Below are 25,886 nucleotides of genomic sequence, written 5' to 3' on the forward strand. Positions count from 1 at the left end.
TTTACCTGTTCCAATGACTCGATTTTTAATTTTTTTTTGTTCCGATTTATCGATTTTTAAATTTTTCTAATTTTCAAATTTTTGATATTTTAGATTCTTGATGTTTTCATTTTTCGACTTGTGGATGTTTTAATCTTTCGGGTGTTCAATTTCAAGACTTTTCAATTTTTCAATTTTTCAGGTTTTCGATGTTTTTACTTTAATTTTTTGACTTTTTGATTGCTCGATTTTTCAATTTTTCGATGTTTCAGTTTTGGGGTTTTTCAATTCAGTCTTCAATTTTTCTTCAATTTTTCATCGAATTTTCAATTTTTCGATATTTCCTTCCGTTTCAGGATTTTTAAATTTTAATTTTTTTAATTTTTCGGTTTCTTCGATTTTTCCATATTTAAGTTTTCGAACTCTCGATTTTCAGGCTTTCGATTATTCGAGATCTTGGCTCTTCAATATTTTAATTTTTATATTTTTACATTTTTCGATGTTTTGATGTTTCGATTTCACAACTTTTTAATTTTTCGGTATTTTAATTTCGATGTTTCAATTTTTTGACTTTTAAAATTTTACGATTTTCGAATTTTAACTTTTCCAACTTCAAGTTTAGATTTCCGGTTTTTCAAATTTTAGATTTCTTTAACTTTTTTTATTTTTGGGAATTTTTCGATTTTTCTGTTTTTCAAGTTCATGACTTTTAAAAGTTTTTTCGAGTTCTCGAGGTTTCAATTTTTCTTCGAATTTTCAATTTTTCGATATTTCAGTTTTGGGATTTTTAAATTTTCATCTTTTTTAATTTTTCGGTTTCTTGTTTCGATTTTTCGATATTCAAGTTTTGCAACTCTCGATTTTCAGGTTTTCGATTTTTCAATTTCCAAATTTCTTAAATTTGGGATTTTCGATTTCTCGGTTTTTCGATTATTCGAGATCTTGGCTCTTCAATATTTCAATTTTTATATTTTTAAATTTTTCGATTTTTTGATGTTTCGATTTCACAAGTTTTTAATTTTTCGCTATTTCAATTTTTTGACTTTTAAAATTTCACGAGTTTCGAATTTTAACTTTTCCGACTTCCATTTTAGATTTCCGATTTTTCAAATTTTTGATTTTTTCAACATTTTATTTTTTGGGAAGTTTTCGATTTTTCCGTTTTTCAACTGCATGACTTTTAAAAGTTCTTGGAGTTCTCGATGTTTCAATTTTTTACTCTTTTGATTTTTCGACTTCTCGGCTTTTCGATTTTTCGATTTCCCAAGTTTTCGATGTCTCGATTTCTCAGTTTTTCGATATTCCGATTTTACATTATTTCCAGTTTCTCGATTTTTCAGTTTTTCGATTCATCAGTTTTTTGATTTCTTAAATTTTGATTTTTCAATTTTTCAACTTCTCGGTTTTTCGATATTTTAATTAGTGAATTTTCAAATTTTATGTTCCAATTTTCCGATTTTTAATGTTTCTCAATTTTTCAATTTTTAAATTTCATATTTCTCTATTGAAATTTTATATTTCTATTTTTTCCATTTCTCAGTAGTTCAAGATTTCTACTTTTACAATTTTCGAATTTTTGAAATTTTTGATTCTTTACTTTTGTATTTCTCAATTTCTCGAAATTGTACGTTTTGTTTCCCGATTTTCCAAGCTATAGATTTCCTAATTTTTCAAAATTTTAATTTTTGGGAATTTTTCAATTTCTGGATTTTTCAAATTTTTGGATTTTTTGATGTTCGATCTTTAGATTTTTCAACTGTTCGAATTTCGATTTTTCAGGATTTCGATTTTTTACTTTCATTTTTTGACTTTTTGATTGCTCGATTTTTCAATTTTTTGTTGTTTCAGTTTTGGGGCTTTTCAATCCATTCTTCAACTTTTCTTCGATTTTTTTTCATTTTTCTTCGAATTTTCAATTTTTCGATATTTCAGTTTTGGTAAAATTTTTCGACTTTTCGATATTTCGATTTCACAACTTTTTAATTTTTCGGTATTTCAATTTCGACTTCAATTTTAGATTTCCGATTTTTCAAATTTTTGATTTCTTCATTTTAATTTTTGGGAATTTTTCGATTTTTCCGTTTTTCAACTGCATGACTTTTAAAAGTTTTTCGAGTTCTCGATGTTTCACTTTTTCACTCTTTTGATTTTTCGTCTTTTCAGCTTTTCGATTTTACGATTTCCCAAGTTTTCGATGTCTCGATTTCTCAGTTTTTCGATATTCCGATTTTACATTATTTCCAGTTTCTCGATTTTTCAGTTTTTCGATTCATCAGTTTTTTGATTTCTTAAATTTTGATTTTTCAATTTTTCAACTTCTCGGTTTTTCGATATTTTAATTAGTGAATTTTCAAATTTTATGTTCCAATTTTCCGATTTTTAATGTTTCTCAATTTTTCAATTTTTAAATTTCATATTTCTCTATTGAAATTTTATATTTCTATTTTTTCCATTTCTCAGTAGTTCAAGATTTCTACTTTTACAATTTTCGAATTTTTGAAATTTTTGATTCTTTACTTTTGTATTTCTCAATTTCTCGAAATTGTACGTTTTGTTTCCCGATTTTCCAAGCTATAGATTTCCTAATTTTTCAAAATTTTAATTTTTGGGAATTTTTCAATTTCTGGATTTTTCAAATTTTTGGATTTTTTGATGTTCGATCTTTAGATTTTTCAACTGTTCGAATTTCGATTTTTCAGGATTTCGATTTTTTACTTTCATTTTTTGACTTTTTGATTGCTCGATTTTTCAATTTTTTGTTGTTTCAGTTTTGGGGCTTTTCAATCCATTCTTCAACTTTTCTTCGATTTTTTTTCATTTTTCTTCGAATTTTCAATTTTTCGATATTTCAGTTTTGGTAAAATTTTTCGACTTTTCGATATTTCGATTTCACAACTTTTTAATTTTTCGGTATTTCAATTTCGACTTCAATTTTAGATTTCCGATTTTTCAAATTTTTGATTTCTTCATTTTAATTTTTGGGAATTTTTCGATTTTTCCGTTTTTCAACTGCATGACTTTTAAAAGTTTTTCGAGTTCTCGATGTTTCACTTTTTCACTCTTTTGATTTTTCGTCTTTTCAGCTTTTCGATTTTACGATTTCCCAAGTTTTCGATGTTTCGATTTCTCAATTTTTCGACTGTCCGATTTTACATCATTTCCAGTTTCTTGATTTTTCAGTTTTTCGATACTTCAATTTTGGATTTTTTTTGATTTCTTGGTTTTTCGATATTTTAATTTTTCTATTTTTATTACATTTTACCTATTCCAATGACTCAATTTTTCATTTTTTTTTGTTTCGATTTATCGATTTTTAAATTTTTCGAATTTTCAAATTTTTGAAATTTTAGATTTTTGATGTTTTCATTTTTCGACTTTTCGGATTCCGATTTTTCAATTTTTCGATTTATACCTATTGGTTATGTGCTTTAAATATATTTTATATTGTCCACCACTGTTTTTGCGAGACTTGCTGTACTTCAGAGACAGGGGAAGTTCCGTGGAAATAACCTTCGACCAATTTTTAAAACATTAAACACCTAATCGAGAAATAGTCAAACAGCGCCCGGATTTTGACACAGCGCGAAATTCAAATCCTCAAAACGTGGTGCCGATTCTACTGCAATCTTTTGCGCGGGAAATTTAAAAAATGCGACGTCGCAACCAAGCGGGATCGCATCGGACACCTTCCCGCAGCCACTTTAGCTAGGTATTTCCTGCGGGATGAAAGAAACATTCGGGTCAAGTTAAAAAGCAAATAAATATAATTCCAACTATAAAAATGAATAACGACTTAAACCGGGCGAAATATTTTTGTTTTGATTTGTGGCGTCGCTGGGCAAGTGCTCCATTTTTCACAGGACGCTAGAGACTCCAGGTTAAGTGCACATCTTTCCTCATGAAAGGCAGTTGATGTTCCTTTCGTAAACAATCACTCATTCTGTAATAAATGTAAGGCAGAAAATAGAACGAGGCGGCGGCGGCGGGAGAAGCTTTTTCCTCGCCGCGGTAAGTAAATTAGCATTGTGTTCCGCCACCTTTATAGTTTGTCAAAATATTTGGATGAGGTCGACATCTAAAGACGTTTTCCATTAAGACGCTATAAAAAATCTCCACCTATTGTTCCGGTGGCGCCAGCGGTGGCTGATTGGCGGGCTTATTATTGAGCGGTGGAGCATCATCTTGTCGCGACTTGTACGGAGAATAATCGCCGAAAATTCCTGGCATGCTCCGACCAGCGGATTCGCAGTGATTTTAAATGTCTGCCGGTCGGGGACTATTTGCACATGGCTTATTAAAGGTTCATTTATATACGGAACAATTTAGTGTAAAGTCTGCATACAATGTATGAGAGTCCGACGGAAATTAAGTGCACAAATATCCCGGTTGCAAAATAACGAGCGAGTATGTGTGTGGTGTGTGTACTTAGGAACTATTTACGACAAGTTGAAATTTCAGCGTTCGTAACAAATAACTCAAGAGCACGAAGCCCTCAATTATATTTAGAACGATTTTCCGTCGGTGTTTCTATGCATACTAAGTAGTGGCGATAAATTATTTATGTCATCGCAAAACTTGCACTTAATAAATAAAACATCGACTAGAGAGGGTAGAAGAAAAATGTTTTGTTAATTTCTCCAACACTGTTGTCAGTTAACAACAGTGAATTGTTGTTGTCTTGCAGCTACATTCTGTTTAACAATTACACTTTCCTCTTTTTACAGCTGCTCACATAAGGAAAAAGTTTGTACGAATTCACAAATGAGATTGTGGATTTTTAATTTCTATTCTTCGATTTTGAGCTATTGCCATGTCTCAATTTCTCGATTTTTCAGTTCTGGGATATTTCTATTTTTCACTTATTCCAATTTTTAACTTTTTACTTTTCAGTTGTTCGACTTTTTAATTTTTAAATTTTTTAAATTTGAGCTTTTTCAGTTTTCTTGCGTTTTTAGAATTTTCAATTTTTCCATCCTTCGATTTTTAAAATTTTTGATTTTTCCATTTTTCAATTTTTAACTCTTCTATTTTTCGATTTTGGCCTATTACGAAATCTCAATTTTTAGATTTCTCGATCTTTCGATGTTTCAGATTTTCAATTTTTCGGTGTTTCGATTTTCTAATTTCTTGATTTTGCGATTCGTTTATACATACATATTTCAAATTTTGGACATTTCGTAATTTAAATTTTCAATTTTTCGATTGTTCAGTTTTGCCATTTTTTTCTGATTTTAAATTTTTGGATTTTTAAATTTTAACTTTTCCATTTTTCGATTTTGGGCTTTTGCCATATTTCTATTTTGCGATTTTTCGGCGTCTCGACTTTTCGATTTCTCGTTCTATCGATCTTTTGATTTGTCGATGTTTCAATTTTTGAATTTTTCGGTTTTTCGATTTTGCGACATTTGGCTTTCCGATTTTTCGATGCTTGGGCATTTCGATATTTTGATTTTCTAATTCGATTATTTTTCGATTTCTCAATTTTCTAATATTTCAGTTTTACCATTTTTCAATTTTTGACTTTTCTCAATTTTCAATTTCTCAGTTTCTCGATTTATCGGTTTTTTTGATTTTTCGAAGTTTAGATTTCTCGAGATCGAGATTTTTTCTATCAAAATTTTTCTAAAAAAATTTTCTCAATTTTTCGATATTTCAATTTTTCGATTCTTCAATTTCTCGATTTTCATTTTTCGATTTTTTGATGTTTCAGTTTAACAGTTTTTCAATTTTTCAATTCTAAACATTTCGAATTTTCGATGTTTCTATTTTTCGATATTTTAATTTTTCAATTTTTGGACTTAAATTTTCAATTCTTCGATTTTTATATTTCTCAATTTTTTTAATTCCCAGTTTTTGGATCTTTCAATTTTGATTTATTTGTCGATGTTTCAGTTTTTCTGTTTTAGATGTTTCGATTTTACAATTTTATGTCATTTAAGTTTTGCAATAATTTCTCGACTTTTTAGTTTTTTGATTTTTCGATGTTTCGGTTCTTGGGTATTTTAATTTTGCAATTTTTCTAATTTTTTAATTTTAGGTTTTTCAGTTTGATGTTTCTATTTTTCGGTCTTTCGACTTTTCGACTTCTTGCTTTTAGATTTTTTGTTTTTAATTTTTCGATTTTTAAAATTTTTGATTTTTCGATTTTTCACTTTTTGGGTTTCCAAAGTTTTTCGATTTGTCGGTTTTATAACCTAATTTTGTAATTTTAAAACTTTTCTATTTTTCAATTTTGGGTATTGCGACATCTCAATTTTTCAATGTTTCCATTTTTCGACTTTTAAATTTTTTGATTTTTCAATGTGTAACTTTTATATTTTTCGATTTTGGGTTATTACGATGTCCCAATTCTTACATTTCCCGATCTTTCGGTGAATCAGTTTTTCAATTTTTAGATGTTTCCATTTAGTGATTTTTCGACTTTTCAGTTTTTCAATTTTTCGGTTTTCTAGTTTCTTGATTTTGCGATTTCTTTATTCATACATATTTACAATTTTGGACATCTCGATATTTAACCTTTCTGTTTTTATATTTTAGATGTTTCAATTTTTCGATTGTTCGGTTTTGTCAATTTTTTCTGATTTTAAATTTTTGGATTTTTCAATTTTTGACTTTTCCATTTTTCGACTTTCAATTTCCGATCTATCGATCTTTTGATTTGTGAATGTTTCAGTTTTTGAATTTTTCGGTTTTTCGATTTTGCGACATTTGGGTGTTTCGATATTTTGATTTTCTGTTTGTATTATTATTCGATTTCTCAATTTTCCAACAACTCAGTTTTACGATTTTTCAATTTTTGACGTTTCTAAATCTTTAATTTGTCAGTTTCTGGATTAATCGATTTTTTGATTTATTGACTTTTCAGTGTTTCGATTTTTCGATTTTTCGTCATGGAGATCGAGATTCTTTCTATCAAAGTTGTGGATATAACCAATTTTTTAATTTCTCAATTTTTCGATAATCCAATTTTGGGATTTCCAGTGTTTCTTTTTCAATTTTTCCATGCTTCAATTCCTCGATTTTCAATTTTAGATTTTTCAATTTTTGATATTTCTAAATTTTCGATTTCTCAATCGATTTTTTGTTTTTCAAATTTTGGAGTCTTATCGAGGATTTTTAAATTTTCGATTTTTTTATCTTTGGTTATTTTAATTTTTCAAAATTTGGATTTCAATTTTTAATTCTTCGATTTTTAAATTTCTCAATATTTCGAATTTCCAGTTTTTTGATCTTTCAATTTTTCGATGTTTTGGTTCAATCATTTTATATTTAGATTTTAGGATTTTTCAATTTCACAATTTTTTTATATTTCAGTGTCGGTATTTCTCAAATTTTTTGCAAATATTCGACTTCTTGATTCTGTCAATTTTTGATTTCTCAATTTTCCAGTATTTCAGTTTTACGATATTTCAATTTTTCGATTTTTCAATTTTTCAGTTTTTTACATTTCTAAATTTTCGATTTCTTAATTTCTCGATTAATCGATTTTTTGGTTTTCCCATTTACCGATTTTTTATCGTTGACATCTAGATTTTTGAAAAAAAAATCAAAATTGTATATTGACAATTTTTAGGCTTTTCGATTTCTCAAATTTCAGTCTATTTATTCTTCAGTTTTTCAGATTTTTCAATTTCTCGATTTTCAATTTTACGGTTACTCAATTTTTCGAGATTTCAGTAATGGAATTTTCCAAATTTTCGATTCTTCAAGTTTTTGATTTCTCCATTTTTTGATTTGTCGATGTTTCAATTTTTCAATTTTTAGATTTCTCGGTTTTTCGCTGTTTCAGTTTTGAGATTTTTAAATTGTAGATTTTTAAATTTTTCGATTTCTTGTTTCGATTCCTCGATTTTTTAATTTTTGCATAGAACTTTCCAATTCCTGGATATTCAATTTTCGATTTTTCAATTTTTGATATTTCTAAATTTTCGATTTCTCAATCGATTTTTTTGTTCTTTGGGTTTTTCAAATTTTCGAGTCTTAAGTTTTTCTTCGATTTTTGAATTTCTTAATATATCAGTTTTGGGATTTTTAAATTTTCGATTTATCAATTTTTGGTTATTTTAATTTTTAAAATTTTGGATTTAAATATTCAATTCTTCGATTTTTAAATTTCTCAATTTTTCGATAATCCAATTTTGGGATTTCCAGTTTTTCTGTTTCAATTTTTCCATGCTTCAATTCCTCCGAAAAATTGAAAAATCGAAAGTTGAAAAACTGGGAAATCAAAAACTCGAAAAATTGAAAATTCGAAAAATTGAAAATTCGAAAAATTGAGAAATCGAAAAGTTTTTCCATTTTCAATTTGATTTTCTTTTTTCCAAAATTATCGGTGTCCAGGATGAAACATCGAGAAATTAAAAATCAAGAAATCGAAAAATTCAGTAATCGTGAAATTGAAAATCGAGAAATTGAGAAATTGAAAAATCCAGGAATTGGAAATCGAAAAATTGAAAAATAAAAAGACTGAACCAGAATTGAAATATCGAAAAATTGAGAAATCGAAAGTTGAAAAACCGTGAAATCGAAAATTCGAAAAATTGTTATATCTTCAATTTTGATTTTTTTTCCAAAAATATCGATGTTCAGGATGAAAAATCGAAAAGTTGAGAAATCAAAACATTGAAAAGTCAAGGAATCCAGAAACGGGAAAATAAAAAATCGAAAAGTCGAAAAATTAAAAAATCAAGAACTCGAAAAATTGAAAAATCCAGCAATTGGAAAATCGAAAAATTGAAAAATAAAAAGATGAACCAAAATTGAAATATTGAAAAATTGAGAAAACGAAAGTCGAAAAACCGGGAAATCATTAATCCGAAAAATTGAAAATTCGAAACATTGTTACATCTTCAATTTTGTTTTTTTTTCCAAAAATATCGATGTCCAGAATCAAAAATCAAGAACTTTAAAAATCAAAACCTTCAAAAGTCGAGAATTCGTGAAATCGGAAAACAAAATAATCGAAAAGTCGAAAACTAAAAAAATCGAGAGATTGAGGAATTGAAAAATCGAGGAATTGGAAAATCGAAAAGTTGAAAAATAAAAAGATTCAACCGAAATTGGAATATCGAAAAATTGAGAAATCTTAAGTTGAGAAACCGTGAAATTATATCTTCAATTTTGATTTTTTTTTTTGCAAAAATATCAATGTCCAGGATGAAAAATCGAGAAGTTGAGAAATCAATACATTGAAAAGTCGATAAATTGAAAAATCGAAAAATGAAAAAGTCAGAAAAAAAATTTGAGTAATCCAGAAATCGAAATTCAAGAAATTGAGAAATTGGAAACTCGAAAAATTAAAAAATAAAAAGATTAAACCAAAATTGAAATATAGAAAAACTGAGAAATCAATTCGCAAAATTGAAAATTCGAAAAATTGAGAAATCGAAAAGTTTTTACATTTTCAATTTTGTTTTCTTTTTTCCAAAATTATCGATGTCCAGGATGAAAAATAGAGAAGTTGAGAAATCAAAATATTTAAAAGTCGAGAAATTAAATATCAAGAAATCGAAAAATTCAGTAATCCAGAAATTCAAAATCGAGAAATTGAGAAATTGAAAAATCCAGGAATTGGAAATCGAAAAATTGAAAAATAAAAAGAGTGGACCAAAATTGAAATATTGAAAAATTGAGAAATCGAAAGTTGAAAAACCGTGAAATCGAAAACACGAAAAATCGAAATTTTGAACAATTCAGAAATCGAAACATTGTTATATCTTCAATTTTGATTTTTTTCCAAAAATATCGATGTCCAGGATGAAAAATCGAGAAGTTGAGAAATCAAGAAATGGGTAAATAAAAAAAATCGATAAGTCGAAAAATCAAAAAATCAAGAACTCAAAAAATTGAAAAATCCAGGAATTGGAAAATCGAAAAATTGAAAAATAAAAAGACTGCACCAAAATTGAAATATCAAAAAATGAGAAATCGAAAGCTGAAAAACCGTGAAATCGAAAACGCGAAAAATCGAAATTTTGAAAAATTCAGAAATCGAAACATTGTTATATCTTCAATTTTGATTTTTTTTCCAAAAATATCGATGTCCAGAACGAAAAATCGAGAAGTTGAGAAGTCAAAACACTAAAAAGATCGATAAATCGAGAAATTTAGAAACGTCGAAATTTGAAAAAATGAAAAACTGAAAAACTGAAGAATTGAAATGAAAAATCAAGTAATCGGAAACTTGAAGAATCGAAAAATTGGAAAATTGAATAACCGAGAAATTGAAAAAATCGAAAGATTTAAGAGTAAAACGACTGAAAAATCGAAAAATTGTAACTGTAATTATGATTTTTTTTCCAAAAATCTCGATGGCTTGGATAAAAATTCAACATGGATTCATAAACCATAAATTGTCAGTTTTTAACCTTTAACTAACATTTATTCGAAAAAATTGTAAAATGGCATCATTAAGTTGTGCCAAGGGGGAACAGACAGACAGACAGACAGACAGACTGACGGACGGCCGGAAACGGGCGACCTATTTTTTCGTAGAGGTCACGAAACGTCAAGAAGACACGAAAGCAGCCACTCGCCCGATGGACTCAATTACAATACTTAGTAAACATGGGGTATTACCGTACGCGGTAGCAAATAATCGCTTACTTTATTTGTACGCCGGTTCGAAATTCCGGCCCGATTGTTCGTCCTCGCCTTGATGAACTTATAAGAAGGTAAGTTAGGTAAGGCCTCCATCCGTCTAATCCCGGCTTTGGCCATTGATTCCGCGCAGTAAACTTTACGGAGCTTAAAGTTAAACGATCTCGTCTCCGTCCACTTTAATCCTTAATCTGGGGGTCCGCCGAAGATGTGTGTTTGATCTTGGGTCTTCGTGAGCGTGTCGAGTCCCGGTCGTAAACCTGTGCCGGGCGAATCCCGGCCCTGGCGACAATAATCCGTTTAACCTGCGCCGACATAACTTTCCCATCTCGCGGTCTTCCAGCGAACGGTCACTTGCCGCGATTAACTTTACGGAGGGCATAACTCCACGATAACTGTCATTAAAAGCTTCGAGGATGGCTGCCCAAATTGATTAGCGGAATCTTCTGCTCGGCTGTTAATAAAATTGTTTTTTCGTTCCGGAGATGCGATTTCGCTCGCCGGAAAGGAGAGTCGCCTTGACGGCCCGCCGGATATCTTTGCGGAGGTTTTCACTCGGCTGGAGCTTCCATTATGGACGACTGGAGCGCGAGGTTTCGTTCCTTCCTAGGTGCAACTGAAATTTTCGGGTGGCGACGAAAACTGAACCGAACGAACGCCGCCCCCGAACAAACAGAAATATTTCTGCAAACCGCCACCGGTGATGTTCGCGAGTGAAACAATATCCCGACAAAGTAAGCTCGGTGCTAATATCGCGCCATATACACCTAGAGCAATTATTTTGGTGCGTAATTTAGAGTCGTAATTAAGCTCGGTTCACGTTGTAACCGGCTCCCAGTTTACACATCCTTGGGCGTTTTCCGGATGATTTATCGTCGAAACAGTAAACAATAACCGTGGAAGTATAGGTGAAGCGTGAACGGCGGTGGACAAAGAATAAAAACACACATACAATGCATGCGAGAGAACAAAGGAGAGACCGTTGGTAGCGCCGGCGACCACTTCACCGGATCCAGGACCAAGGATCTGCAGGGCGATGGAAGTCATCCATGAAAATTTGCTCATTGCAACTGCAGGGTCAAAAGAAAAAAATTTGGTAGAAGATTATCTGGATTTATTCCAATCAACGGGGAAAAATGCTTTTCGAAAAATCGAAATATCAAGAATTCGAACAATCGAAACATTGAAACATTGAAAAATCGAGATTTTGAGAAGTCAAAAAAATTGAAAAAAAGAAAAACTTGAAAAAATCCAACGCTCAAAAAGCCAAAAAGTTGAAAAATCTAAAAACCGAGACATCAAAAAGTCGAGAAATTGGAAAACCGAAGAATCAGAAAGCCAAGAAGTCGGAAAATCGAAAAGAAACTGAAACATCGAAAATTTGAAACGACGAGAAGTTGAAAATCGAAAAACTGAGGTATCGCAATAGCCCAAAATTGAAAAGAGTTATTTAAAATTACAAAAAATTGGCAAAGCTAAAAATTCAAAAATCGAGAACTTGAACAATCAAAAAATCAACAACACTAAAAATAAAAAAAATGAAAACCGAAAAACCGGGGAATCGAAAAACCAAAAATTTTAAAATCGAAAAACTTTTCGAGTTTTAGATTTCGCAATTTTTCAAGATTTTAATTTTGGAAATCCTGTAATTTCTGGACTTTTCTGTTTTTCGATATATCGATGTTTCGATTTTTGAAATTCTTCCTTTAGATTTTTCAGTTTTTCAATATTTCAATTTTTAGATTTCTCGGTTTTTTAACTTTCGATTTTTCAGTCTTTTTATTCTTCAAATTTTTAATTTCTCATTTTCACAATTAATAGATTTTTTTATTTTCCCATTTGTCAATTTCTCGAGTTTCAATGTTTCGATTTCTGGACTTCTCGAATTTTTCATTCTGGTCATCCAAATTTTTTGAAAAAAAAATCAAAATTGTAGATATAACAATTTTTTGATTTCTCGATTTTTCGAATTTTCGATTTTTCAACTATGGATTTCTCAATTTTTCAGTATTTCAATTTTGGAATTTTCACTATTTTTATTTTTCAGTTTTTCGATTTTTCAACTTTTCGATTTTCAATTTTTCGATTACTCAATTTTTCCATACTTCAGTGATGGGATTTTTCAATTTTTCGATCCTTAAAATTTTCGATTTCTCAATTTTTCAATATTTCAGTTTTTCAGTTCTTCAAGTTTTCGATTTTTGAGTTTTTTTTTTAATTTTTAGATATTTCGACTTTTCTCGATATTTTTATTTTCCCATTTCTCCATTTCTCGACTTTTCAACGCTTCGATTTCTCGACTTCTCGGTTTTTCAACGTGGACATGACATTTTTATAAAAAAATGTAAATTATAGGATTTTCAATTTAACGATTACAAAATTTTTTGATATTTCATTGTTGGAATTTTTCAATTTTTCGATTCTTGATTTTTTCATTTGTATATTCCACAATTTTCATGTTTTAGTTTTACGACATTTCAACTTTCGTCTCCTAGCCTTTTCAATTTTTCAATTCTTCTAGTTTTGACGTTCGTCAATTTTCATTTTCTCAATTTCGCGAATAATGGATTTTTCAACTTTGGATTTCTCAATTTTCTGATATTTTAATTTTAAGATTTTCACTCGATTTCTCGATTTCTCAATTTTTTTATCCTGGATAAAAAAATCAAAATTGTAAATATATATAACAATTTTTCGATAGCTCAATTTTTTGATTTTTCAATTTTTCGGCTTTTAGATATCTCGATTTTTCAACTTTCGATTTATCAATTTTTCCATATTTCAATTTTAGGATTTCCATTTTTATAATGCTCGATTTTTCAAGTTTTAAATTTTTGGACTACCTAATTTTTCAGTTTTCCAATTTTCCAATGTTTCAATTTTACAATTTTTCAATTTTTCGATTCTTAAATTTTTCAATTCTTCAATTTTTGACTTTTCCAAATTTTCGATTCTCAATTTCTCGATTTCTCGACTTTTCAATGTATCGATTTCTAGGCTTATCGATTTTTTATTACGGACATGGAGATTTTTGGAAAAAAATCAAACCTGTAGATATAACAATTTTTCGATTCTTAAATTTTTCAATTTTTCAATTTTGACGTTTGCAAATTTTCGATTCTCAACTTCTCGATTTCTCGACTATTCAATGTTCCGATTTCTAGGCTTATCGATTTTTTATTATGGACATCGAGATTTTTGGAAAACAATCAAAATTGTAAACAACTTTTCGATTGCTCAGTTTTTCGAATTTTCGATTTTTCGGCTTTTTTGATATCTCGATTTTTCAACTTTCGATTTATCGATCTTTTATTTTATTCGGTTTTCAATATTTAATGACTCAATTTTTCAGTTCCCCAATTTTTCGATTTTCTTATTTTTTTCATTTTTCGATTTCTTAATTTTTCAGTTTTACAATTTTTCAATTTTTCGATTGTTAAATTTTTGAATTTTCGACGTTTCTAAAAGTTCTTAATTTCTCGATGAATCGATTTTTTGATTTTTCGATATCTCGATTTCTCGTCTCTTCAATGTTTCGATCTCTAGGCTTATCGATTTTTTATTACGGACATCAAGATTTTGGAAAAAAATCAAAACTGTAGATATAACAATTTTTCGATTCTTAAATTTTTCAATTTTTCAATTTTTGACGTCTCTAAATTTTTAATTCTCAATTTCTCGATTTTTTGACTTTTCAATGTTTCGATTTCTAGACTTACCGATTTTTAGACTTACGGGTTTTTTATTATCGACATCGAGATTTTTGGAAAAAAATCAAAATTGTAAACAACAACTTTTCGATTGCTCAGTTTTTCAAATTTTCGATTTTTCAACTTTCGATTTATCGATTTTTTATTTTATTCGACTTCCAATTTTTGATGACTCAATTTTTCAGTTCAATTTTTCGATTTTCTTATTTTTTTCATTTTTCGATTTCTTAATTTTTCAGTTTTACAATTTTTCAATTTTTCGATTGTTAAATTTTTTAATTTTTGACGTTTCTAAACTTTCAGTTCTTAATTTCTCGATTTTTTTATTTTTCGATATTTCGATTTCTCGTCTTTTCAATGTTTCAATTTCTAGATTTTTCACTATGGACATCGAGAATTTTGGAAATAAATCAAAATTGTACATATAAAAATTTATCGATTCCTCAATTTTTCGAATTTTATATTTTTCGGTTTTTCCATATCTTGATTTTTCAGCTTGCAATTGGTCAGTTTTTTTAAATTTCAATTTAGGGACATTTAGTCTTCAATTCTTCCATTTAGAATTTTTCAGTTTTTCGATTCTTAAATTTTTCGATTTTTCAATTTTTTAGGTTTCTAAATTTTCAATTTTTTCATTCTTCAATATTTCAATGTTTCGCTTTTTCGAAATTTTCAAACTTTTCATTTTTCAGTTTTTGACATATCTTTCGATTTTTCAACTTCTCGATTTTCGATTTTTCGGCTATGTTACTTTTTAACGATATGAACGGATAAATTTTGATTAAAGTTTTATCATGCTTCCGCTACTTTGAAACCTTGGTAGCATCCAATTTTGCAATTTCAAAGTTAAATTATAAAATGCTGTTTTACAATTTTTGATTTTTTTCCAAAAATCTAGATCCTTAAGGTAAAAACTCAACACGGATTCATACATCACAAAAGTAGATTATTTTATAAAATTTAAAAAAAATCGGTCTGGTGGTTCCGTCTAATAAAATTGCGGACAGACAGGAGACACACAGACGGAAACAGGAGACCTATTTTTTCGTTCTCCAGGGGGCATGAAACGTCGAGAAAACATGAAAGCTCGTCCAAAACGGACCTAGTCTACGGAAAAAACCGTTACTCGTAAATTTGAACCACCCTCCACGCATTCGCCACTACTTCACACAATGCCCCAACAGTAAACAGTCGCAGTCCACGTGAAGCGTGAACAGCGAATAAAAACACGCACACAATGCATACGAGAGAACAAAAGCGGGCGAGCGGGCGTCGGTAGCGTGGACGACCACTTCACCGGATCTGGAGCACGATCTGCTCCTGCTGCATCCCTCTGGCTCGCGGCTACGATTCCGGTCTCGTCAGGAACATTCATAAAACTACCCTCGAATCACTGTTTCAATATAGGTAAGCGGTGTAAACAATCGATATCGCTCGAAGCGAGGTGAGTTTTAAACAAAATCGGCCGCACTGTAAACCTGCACGGGGATGGAAGTGTACACAGTTTGATGTTCGATCAAAGGGTATCGGCGGGATCCAAACTAAAACTTTTCGTAGTTATTAACTTTTATCGGTACGTTGTTTTCGGGGGTAATTTTTGGCGAGTTCGTGCTACTAAATCCGAGCGCATTATTTGCTGTCATTTTCACCGCGGTGTTATCAGGTGGCACAACCCGAATGGGTTACCTCGACAGCATTGTGATCACCAGAAAATTTGAATTACAAACACGTCCGATCAAACTTTAATTAAATGATACGTTTTGAATTATCGTAATAGTCGCTGCAGGACTGCAGGTAATTAATTACGAGCAAATACTATCCCCTACAGCGAAACGAATTTTGATAGGGTTTCCATAAAGTTCGCGCCGGATATTTACTGCATATCAAATGCATCGGTCGACGCTTTCCTCCAGGTCCGCCACAACACTCCCCGCTCGAAAGTGAATCCGAGATTCTTTTTTTCAATAAATCGGCGACTGCCTCCACTGCGGTGATCCTCGTCATTAAAAAGTTAAACAAGCAATCCGCAGCCGGGTTTACTGGACCGAATCCGGCCTCTCTAATCGCGTTTTTTCTATTTTTTCATTCGGCCCGCGTGTGAAGTCGTGTCTAGATTGGCGTGGGACCTGGAGGCTTCGAGGTGTTCGTTTCCGTTTCCTGTCGCTGTTTATACCGACCGGACCGACGCCGAGCACCGGTGAGACGGTCAAAGCCAACGTGATGCGAGACATCCTTTCATGTCACGTTCAGATAAAACCGGTGATTAATGACCGCCGGTTTATCAAAATGAGATTTTTCTACGGCCAAACAAGAAAACGCTCCAACGTCGGATGTATGAAGTCGCCTGATCCGGGATTAGCTGGGAAATGTGTTTATTTTTAATGGATCGGAGTGGACAGGTGAATTGGGGCGCAGGGGGGTAATAAATGAGGCGGAGTATTATTATTATTATTATTATTATTAGCGGAAATCAGCGTCTTTCAGGCAAGACTCCTATCATTATGATAATTGTAGATATTTTGAAATTTTGGTGTATTTCTTGACAAGTATGATGTCTGGTAGTCCTGGAATCCCCTTTCTCCGTTCTGTCTTGGTAATGAAAATCTGTCAATTGATGACTTCGGATGATGTCTTCTATATTGTGTGAAGTATTCTTTCAAATTATTGCAAAACAAAACACCAGGCTTTCAAGATTCTTAAACCAAATCCTGGGGCTCCCGATTCTTTTTGTATTTCTTTCAAAAACAAAACAACGGAAGCTCAAGGCTCCGGAGATTCTTTCAAAAACCAAAACACCACTGGACCCTGAGATTCTATCAGAAATCAAAAACACTATGCTCCTCCGAGATTCTTTTAAAATCTTCCAAAAACAAAACACCACGGGCCACCGACAATCTTTTCAATTCTTTGAAAAGGAAACGCCGCTGAGATTCTTTTAAATTCTATCAAAAAAGACGCTTGGGACATCAAGAATCTTCCAGACTTATTCAAAAAGAAAAGACTAGAAGGCTAGATTCTTCTAATTTTTTTTCAAAATCAAAACACCAGATCTTAAAGATTCTTAAAAAATATCTGGGGAAGATTTCCAAATATTCAAAAATTTCAGAATTTGTAGGATATCTAGAATGTAAATTCTATTGAATTCCTAGAACCTCAATGGTTTCTAGAGATTCCAGAATCTCTAGAATCTAGATTCGTTTGAACTTCTAAAACTTACAGAATATGTAGAAAATTCAAAATCTTCAGAATATTTAGTTTCTGGAATTTCCGGAATTTGTGGAATCTTTGAAATCGTTAGAATATTTATAATCCTGGGAATCTTCAGTCTTCAGAATTTTTAGGATCGGATCTTCATCCTTGGAAATATTCAAAATCTTCATATTCTTTAAAATCATTGAAATCTCTCGCGTCTCGGAATATCCAGAATCTTTGAGATTGCTGAAATTTCTGAATCTTTTGAATTCTTTGGAATCTTTATAATCTTCAAAATTTTTAGAATATTTAGTCTTCGAAATCTTTAGAATCTCTGGAATCTCTTGGATTTAAAGAATCTAGGATTTCTGGAATAACTGAAATCTTTAGATCTTCAGGCTTCGAAACACTCAGAATTTTCATATTCTTTAGAATCTTTGGAATATCTCTAGTCTCGGAATATTTTTGAAGTCTCTATAATGTTCAGAATCTTCGTATTCGTTAAGATCTTTGGAATTATTAGTGTGGGAATTTCCGAAGCCTTTCTAATTTCTGGAACCTTGGGAATCCCTATAAAATTTAGAATTTTTGAATCCTTTAGTTTTCATAATTTTTGGAATCTCCAGTCTTCGAATCTCTGGAATCTTTAGAGTTTCAGAATATCCGGAATTTTCGAAATTTTTGGAATCTTCAAATTCTTCAGAATTTTTGTGATCTTTGGTCTTCGTAATAATCAAAATCTTTAGAATCGTTGGATTTCTAGTCTCCGAATATCCGAAATTTTTGAAATTTCTGGAATCTTTGACCCTTCGAAATCTTTGTAATGTTCAGAATTCTGAAGAATTCTTCAAACATTTTTGGGACCTTCAGTTTTCGAAAGATTCAGAAACTTCAAAATCTGTAGAAGCGCTAGAATCTCAAGACGCTCTCTGATCTCTAGAATCTAGATTTGTTAGAATCTGTTAAATTTCTAAAATACATAGAATATTCAAAATCTTCAGAATGTTTTTTGCTTCTGGAATCTTTAGCTTCGACATTTCAGGAATTTGTGGAATCTTTGAAATCGTTAGAATATTTATAATCCTGACAATCCTCAGTCTTCAGAATTTTTAGGATCTTCATCCTTGGAAATATTCAAAATCTTCATATTCTTTAAAATCATTGAAATCTCTCGCGTCTCGGAATTTCCAGAATCTTTGAGATTGCTGAAATTTCTGAATATTTTGAATTCTTTGAAATCTTTATAATCTTCAAAATTTTTAGAATATTCAGTCTTCGAAATCTTTAGAATCTCTGGAATCTCTTGGATTTAAAGAATCTAGGATTTCTGGAATAACTGAAATCTTTAGATCTTTATAATCTTCAGAATTTTTGGGATCTTCAGGCTTTGAAACACTCAGAATTTTCATATTCTTTAGAATCTTTGGAATATTTTTGGAGTCTCTATAATGTTCAGAATCTTCGTATTCGTTAAAATCTTTGGAATCATTAGTGTAGGAATTTCCGAAATCTTTGGAATTTTTGGAACCTTGGGAATCCCTATAAAATTTAGAATTTTCGAATTCTTTAGTTTTCATAATTTTTGGAATCTCCAGTCTTCGAATCTCTGGAACCTTTAGTTTCAGAATATCCGGAATTTTCGAAATTTTTGAAATCTTCAAATTCTTCAGAATTTTTGTGATCTTTGGTCTTCGTAATAATCAAAATCTTTAGAATCGTTCGATTTCTAGTCTCCGAATATCCGAAATTTTTGAAATTTCTGGAACCTTCAGTTTTCGAAAGATTCAGAAACTTCAAAATCTGTAGAAGCGCTAGAATCTCAAGACGCTCTGTGATCTCTAGAATCTATATTTGTTAGAATCTGTAAAATTTGTAAATACATAGAATATTAAAAATCTTAGGAATATTTATAACCCTGAGAATCTTCAGTCTTCAGAATTTTTAGGATCTTCATCCTTGGAAATATTCAAAATCTTCATATTCTTTAAAATCATTGAAATCTCTCGCGTCTCGGTACATCCAGAATCTTGGAGATTGCTGAAATTTCTGAATCTTTTGAATTCTTTGGAATCTTTATAATCTTGAAAATCTTCAAAATTTTTGGAATATACGACTCCTTTTCAATTATACTTACTCAAAAACAATGGTAATACGTTTTCTTGCATAAGAATAAGGTGCATTCACCATTAATCTATTTCGAATACACCAATAGTAAAGCAAAATTAAGCAAAACTGCAGATAGTAACAAACATTAGTAGAATTAATTTCCATGTATAATTTGAGATCATCAGCCAACAAGTTTATTGTAAGAAATAGCATCAGGAAGATCGTTAATAAAGAGGAAAACAACAAGGGGCCTAAATTCGATACCTGTGGGACGCCAGAAGATCGAGTGAATGGTTTAGAGTTAAAATTTCTGTATTTCACAGATGATATTCTACTTGTCAAATAAGAGATTAGTGTCTAGATACCAAACAGATCGAGTATCCGGTCTGAAAATTAGTTTATGGATCGTCAAAGCTTCGAGGAATCCAAAGCTCCGAATTGCAACACGGATTCTTTTGCAATTTTGGAATTATGTTTGATTAAATTTGGAAAAAAGTTGTGTTTTAACTCACAGATGACATCTTCTTAAATTTTCCCTCTAGATATCAAACGACCAGAATATCTTCGCTAAAAATTCTTCCCCAGGATAAAGAACTCCAGAGATTCGAACACTTGAAACCACAAAGAAAAGTCTTCAGTGGTCTTGGAGTTATGGCTGGTTAAATTTGAATGAAGACTGTCTGTTAACTCACAGATGATGTCTTTCTATATTTTAGTTTCTCGATACTAATAATTGGAACGAGTGTCCAGTGAAAAACTTTGCCTTTAGGGCTGGAAAGCTTCAAATAATCCATATTTCAAACTTCAATATGGGTTTTTGTACAATTTGAAATTATCTCTAGTTAAATTTCAATTTGCCTCTAGATACTAAACGACTAGAATAACCGGGTTAATAATTCTTCCACAGAAAACACTTGAAACCATTTTATTTTTGTATTTCACAAATGTGACGCCAAATTATATGGCTTTTGCAATAATAGACAATTTTCGATTTTATCAAAAGCCTTTTCAAAATCAGTATATATGACATTACACTGTCCATTTTACCATCAATGACTTCAGATATATTTTGGGAAAATGCGGCTGAATTTATAATGGTCGATTTTTTCTCCACAAAACCATGCTGAATAGACGAATTCAACAGCTTCGTCGATGAGTAAATGTGAGAATACAAAATTGATTGGAAAAACTTACCAAAGTTGCAAAGTATCGAAATACCTATTTAATTTGTCACCTGATTCTGCTGTCCTTTCTTAAAAATGGGATAAATCTAACCCTTCTTATAAAGTGAATTCTCAAAATAAAAACAACAAGGGTAGCAGAGATTCTTTTAAATTCTTTCAAAAATAAAATACTAGAGTTCACCGAGACTATTTTTAAATTATTTCAAAAAATAAAGCACCAGGACACCATGAGATTCTTTTAAATTCCAGTAAAAAATTATACTAGGGCCCCGAGGATTTTTTCAAGCTTTCTCAAAATAAAATTAGCAAGGGTGCCGGAAATTCTGTCAAATTCTTTAAAAAACAAATACCACCTTGAGGTCTCAAGATTCTTTTTAAATTTCTTTCAAAAACAAAACAACGACGGACACACCAGAGACTTCAACACTACTTCAACTTTTTCAGAATAAAGACAGCAATGGTTCCGAAGATTTTTTCAAATTCTTTCCAAAAATAAAACACCAGGAGCCCTCGAGATTCTTTTCAGTTCTTTTAAAACCAAAACACTAGAAACGTTGAGATTCTATCAAAAACAAAACACTATGGGTCCTCGACTCTTTAACTCTTCCAAAAACAAAACACCAGGGGCCACCGAAATTCTTTTCAATTCTTTGAAAACCGAAACACCTCAGGCCCGAGATTCAACATCAAAAGCCCTAGAGATTGTTGCAAATTCTTTCAAAAATAAAACATTCGACGCCCTTGTGATTCTTTTAAATTTTATTAAAAAGACACTAGGGACCCTACATTTTTTTCAAGTCTTCTCAAAATAAAAACAACAAATTTTCAAATTCTTTCAAAAAATAAAATACTAGAGGTCGCCGAGACGATTTTTAAATTATTTCAAAAAATAAAGCACCAGGACACCATGAGATTCTTTTAAATTCCAGTAAAAAAAATACACTAGGGCCCCGAGGATTTTTTAATACCACCTTGAGGTCTCAAAATTCTTTTTAAATTTCCTTTAGAAACAAATCCAGAGAACCTTTGGCAAATAACACACGAAGGACTCGCAACATTTTTTCAAACTTTTTCAAAATAAAAACAGCAAAATCTTCAGAGATGCTTTCAAATTCTTTTAAAAATAAAATACCAGAGACCTCCGAGAGTCTTTTAAATTCTTTAAAAAATTAACTGCCAGGACCCTGAGATTATTTTAAGCTTTTTAAAACAAAAGCAGCTTGTAATTCTTGTTCCAGTTAATTTTCAGGACAAATTCTCTATCACTTGACTACGAAAAAAAACAAAAAAAATCAGGAACCTGCGAAGACATTTTTGAGCGCTGATGCTTGTTACGGAGATTGAACTTAGTAAAAAGACCAATTTTCAGAAGAAAGCGAAATAGTTTGACATCGTCGAAATGCTGAAATTTTTGACGTTTACGTCAAATGTGGTCCAAAAATGAAATTATGTTTGAATCTTTGATCATATATTTTCTGTAATTCTTGGTATTAATTACTTGGTCTTGAATAGCAAATAAAAAACATAAAAATGTTGGAAATGTGGATGGATTAAGAAGGAAATGGTTTAAGTGTTTTAGTAAATGAGTTTGCACACAATTAAATTTTTTGATCCGAAAATTATGTCTTTACTCTGGTCCTGGTGATTTCCAGTTTTGTATACTATTGATGGCTTTCATCAGTTCGTCAAGTCTTATTTGATTATCGTTCATTGGTGTAACTGTGGATAGTTTATTGGATATCTGAGGAATACATTGGGCAGATTTATTCAATTCGGGCTACTACTTGCCATAATAAGACTAATTTTGGAAAAAAAAACCTACTTTTAAGAAAATAGTAATTGCCACGATAAAACTGATTTTGGCAAATAACATATCCTCTGAAGAAAGAGAGGGTGGGTGGGTGGGGCTAGTGCCTGCTAAGATGAGACTGATATTGGCAAATGACCTACCCTCTAAGAAAATGAAGAGTAGAGGGTGTATCATTTGCCAAAATCAGTCTTATCATGACAAGTATTGGCCCCGCCCACCCACCCGTTGTTTTCTTCTCGGGTATGCTATTTGCCAAAATCAGTCTTATTTTGGCAAGTATTGGCCCCGCCCACCCACCCGTTATTTTCTTAGAGGGTATGTTGTTTGGCAATATCAGCTTTATCTTGGTAAGCACTAGCCCCCCCGATCTGTCCTTTATTTTCTTAGAATGCTAGTACCTGCTAAGATAAGACTGATTTTGGCAAATAACATACCCTCTAAGGAAAGAGAGGGTGGGTGGGTGGGGCTAGTGCCTGATAAGATAAGACTGATATAGGCAAATGACCTACCCCCTAAGAAAATTGATAGTATTTGCTAAGATAATACTGATGTTGGCAAATGACATATTTTCTAGAAAATACAGGGAGGGCGGACGGGGCTAGTACCTATCATGACAAGCCTGATTTTAGCAAAAGACTACTCTCTAAGAAATCAAAGGTGGGTGGGCGGGGCTAGAACTTGCCGAGATAAGACTGATATTGGCAATAGACCCACCTCCTAAGAAAATAAAGGGTGGGTGGGCGGGGCTAGTACTTGCCATGATAAGACTGATTTTGGCAAAGGACCTACTCTCTAAAAAACTAAAGGGCGGGTGGGCGGGCCTGGTACTTACTAAGATAAGACTAATTTTTCCAAATGTTTGTATGTAATAATGTATTTATTGTGTTTGGGCGAAGTTAGTTTAAAGAAGATTTTTGAATTGTAGGTATACCACGAACATAATTCATTAAATTTCTTCAATAATTTTATAGAAGTGTAACGATTTTCTAAAATGACGAAGCTTCTGTAGTTTTCAAAAATTCTAAACCACAAATAGAGAATCGTAACAGTTTGCATATTTCATAGAGGAAATTTGAAGATGAAGTGATCAATTTTTGGAAAGGGGGTAAACGAATAAATTTTGATTACCAATTTACCACGATTACGATAACCTTAAAACGATTGCAAAATTTCAGAGCATTCAGCAATGACAGTCGAATTTCCCTCTAGTTTACCAACAACTTTTGGCTATTGATTGGGGTTTCATAGATAATATTGACAATGTGGAAGAAGCATTTTCCAATTTTACGATACTGTCTAGAGTTTATTTGACTCAAGCGTGTCCAAATAATCTCCACCGCTACTATTACCCTTCTTGGTTTACTAGTGACATCATTCATTTTATTCGGTTAAAAAATTGTGTTTTAAAAAATACAAAAAGAGTGAATCTTCACAGTCTTATGACGCATTTAAACCTCTTCGTTCTAAGTATAAATTACTTATTAATATTGTTTACAAAAAATACTTATCCGACTTAGAACAATCCATTTCTGTTGACTCCAAAAAGTTCTGGAGCTTTATTCAAAGCAAAAAAGGAGCATTTAGAATTCCAAGCCTTATCATCTAGAAAGGTAAGGAATTATCTAATCCATCTGAAATTGTTGGCGCTTTTGCAGACTTTTTCAATAGTGTGTTTATGGCTTCTAAACCTATGGAGTACTCTTAGCTCATTTATAACTAATTCTAATATTTGTTTCACTCTCTTTTGTGAAATACAGAAGAAAAAAAAAACGATTTCAAGTGTTCGATTCTGTGGGAGAATTTTAGCCCGGATATTCTAGTCGTTTAATATCTAGAGTCGAAAATATAAGCTGTTATCTGTGCGCTAAAATAACAGACTTTTTTCACATTTAACTAGATATAACTCCAAAATACGAAAACCCGTATTGAAGTTTGAAATATTGAATATTTGAAGCTTTCTACACTAAAATATAGAAAGATATCATCTATGAGTTAAACAACAGCCTTTCGTACGAGTTTAAATCTAAAAATTGCAAACCGAAAAATCCAAACACTGAAAAACCGAAAAACTGAAGAAAATAGAAAGCCGAAACGAAAAACTGAAGAAATAAAAAATTAAAAAATTGAGAATTCGTGAAATTGCAAATCCAAAAATTGTAAAATCTAAAAACGGATATTGCTAAGACTTACAAGATGTATGGTTTTATTAATCGTAATTGTAGAGAATCTGTCAATCAGCGAACTCTTATCATACTATTATTTTCTTTGATGAGATCAAGACTGGAGTACGGGCAGTTATTGGGTACCCCATCTACGAAATCCATCGCAAGGAGGTAGAGGCTGTACAAAGAACATTTTTTAAATTCTTAGTCTTTCTACAAGATGATGTTTATCCCCCCACGTGGTATAGAGCATTCAGCTCTTTCTTTCTTATGTAATCGTCTTCACAATAGAACTGACTGTTCTGTGCTCTTGGGTAAAATTATTTTTCTTGTACCACGACTAAATACTCGTCAACATATTTCTTTTTATATTAACTTTGCTAGAACTAATGTTCTGATAGATCTCTGACTAATTTAATGTGCGAATTATTTAATTGTATTTCTAATGACTGTGATATTCACAATGATTCATTAAATTTGATCTGTGCTAATAATATATCCTTTGCCAAAATAAGTCTTACATTAGTAAGTGCTAGCCCCGCCCACCCGCCCTTTAGTTTCTCAGAAAGTATGTATTTCATTTGCCAAAATCAGTATTATCTTAGCAAGTACTAAGCCCGCCCACCCGCGGCCTATTTTCTCAAAAGGTATTTGCCAAAATCAGTCTAATCTTAGCAAGTACTAACCCCGCCCACCCGCAGGGCTAGTACTTGCAAATCTAAGACTTATTTCACCAAATGATATATCCTCTGAGAAAACAAAAGGTGGGTAAGCGGTGCTAGTACTTGCTAAGATTAGACTGATTTTGGCAGATACCATACCCTCTAAGAAAATAGAGGGCGGGTGGGCGGGGCTAGTCCTTGTTAAGATTAGACTTATTTTGGCAAATGACAGCCTCTGAGAAAATACCTCTGACAAACCAGTACATTCCATAGAACGGTTTTTACGAAAAACAGTATAGCTCTTTGAAAAGTGTTTACTACAATGAATATCACTAGTGAGGCAAGATTACGATAAATATAGTACAACAATATTAGAAATTAAAGACCCTTTATTGCAGAAACTTAGCCTATGTAGTAAAAGATTTAAAAGAAGACACAAACAAACATGTCTCAGAAAAATAAAGAAGAAACTCAATTAACTG

The 25,886-nt window shown here is 31.4% G+C and overlaps 1 protein-coding gene across 3 annotated transcripts in view; it reads right to left on the reverse strand.

Annotated features, from left to right (window-relative positions):
- LOC135129625 (zinc finger protein 1) overlaps positions 1–25,886 on the reverse strand; it is a 794,849-nt gene that overhangs the window by 485,857 nt on the left and 283,106 nt on the right. The window lies entirely within an intron of this gene.

Source organism: Zophobas morio, unplaced genomic scaffold, assembly GCF_036711695.1.
Source record: "Zophobas morio isolate AGI-343-1 ecotype UQ-CSIRO unplaced genomic scaffold, CSIRO_AGI_Zmor_V1 ptg000016l, whole genome shotgun sequence".
Lineage (NCBI taxonomy): Eukaryota > Metazoa > Arthropoda > Insecta > Coleoptera > Tenebrionidae > Zophobas > Zophobas morio.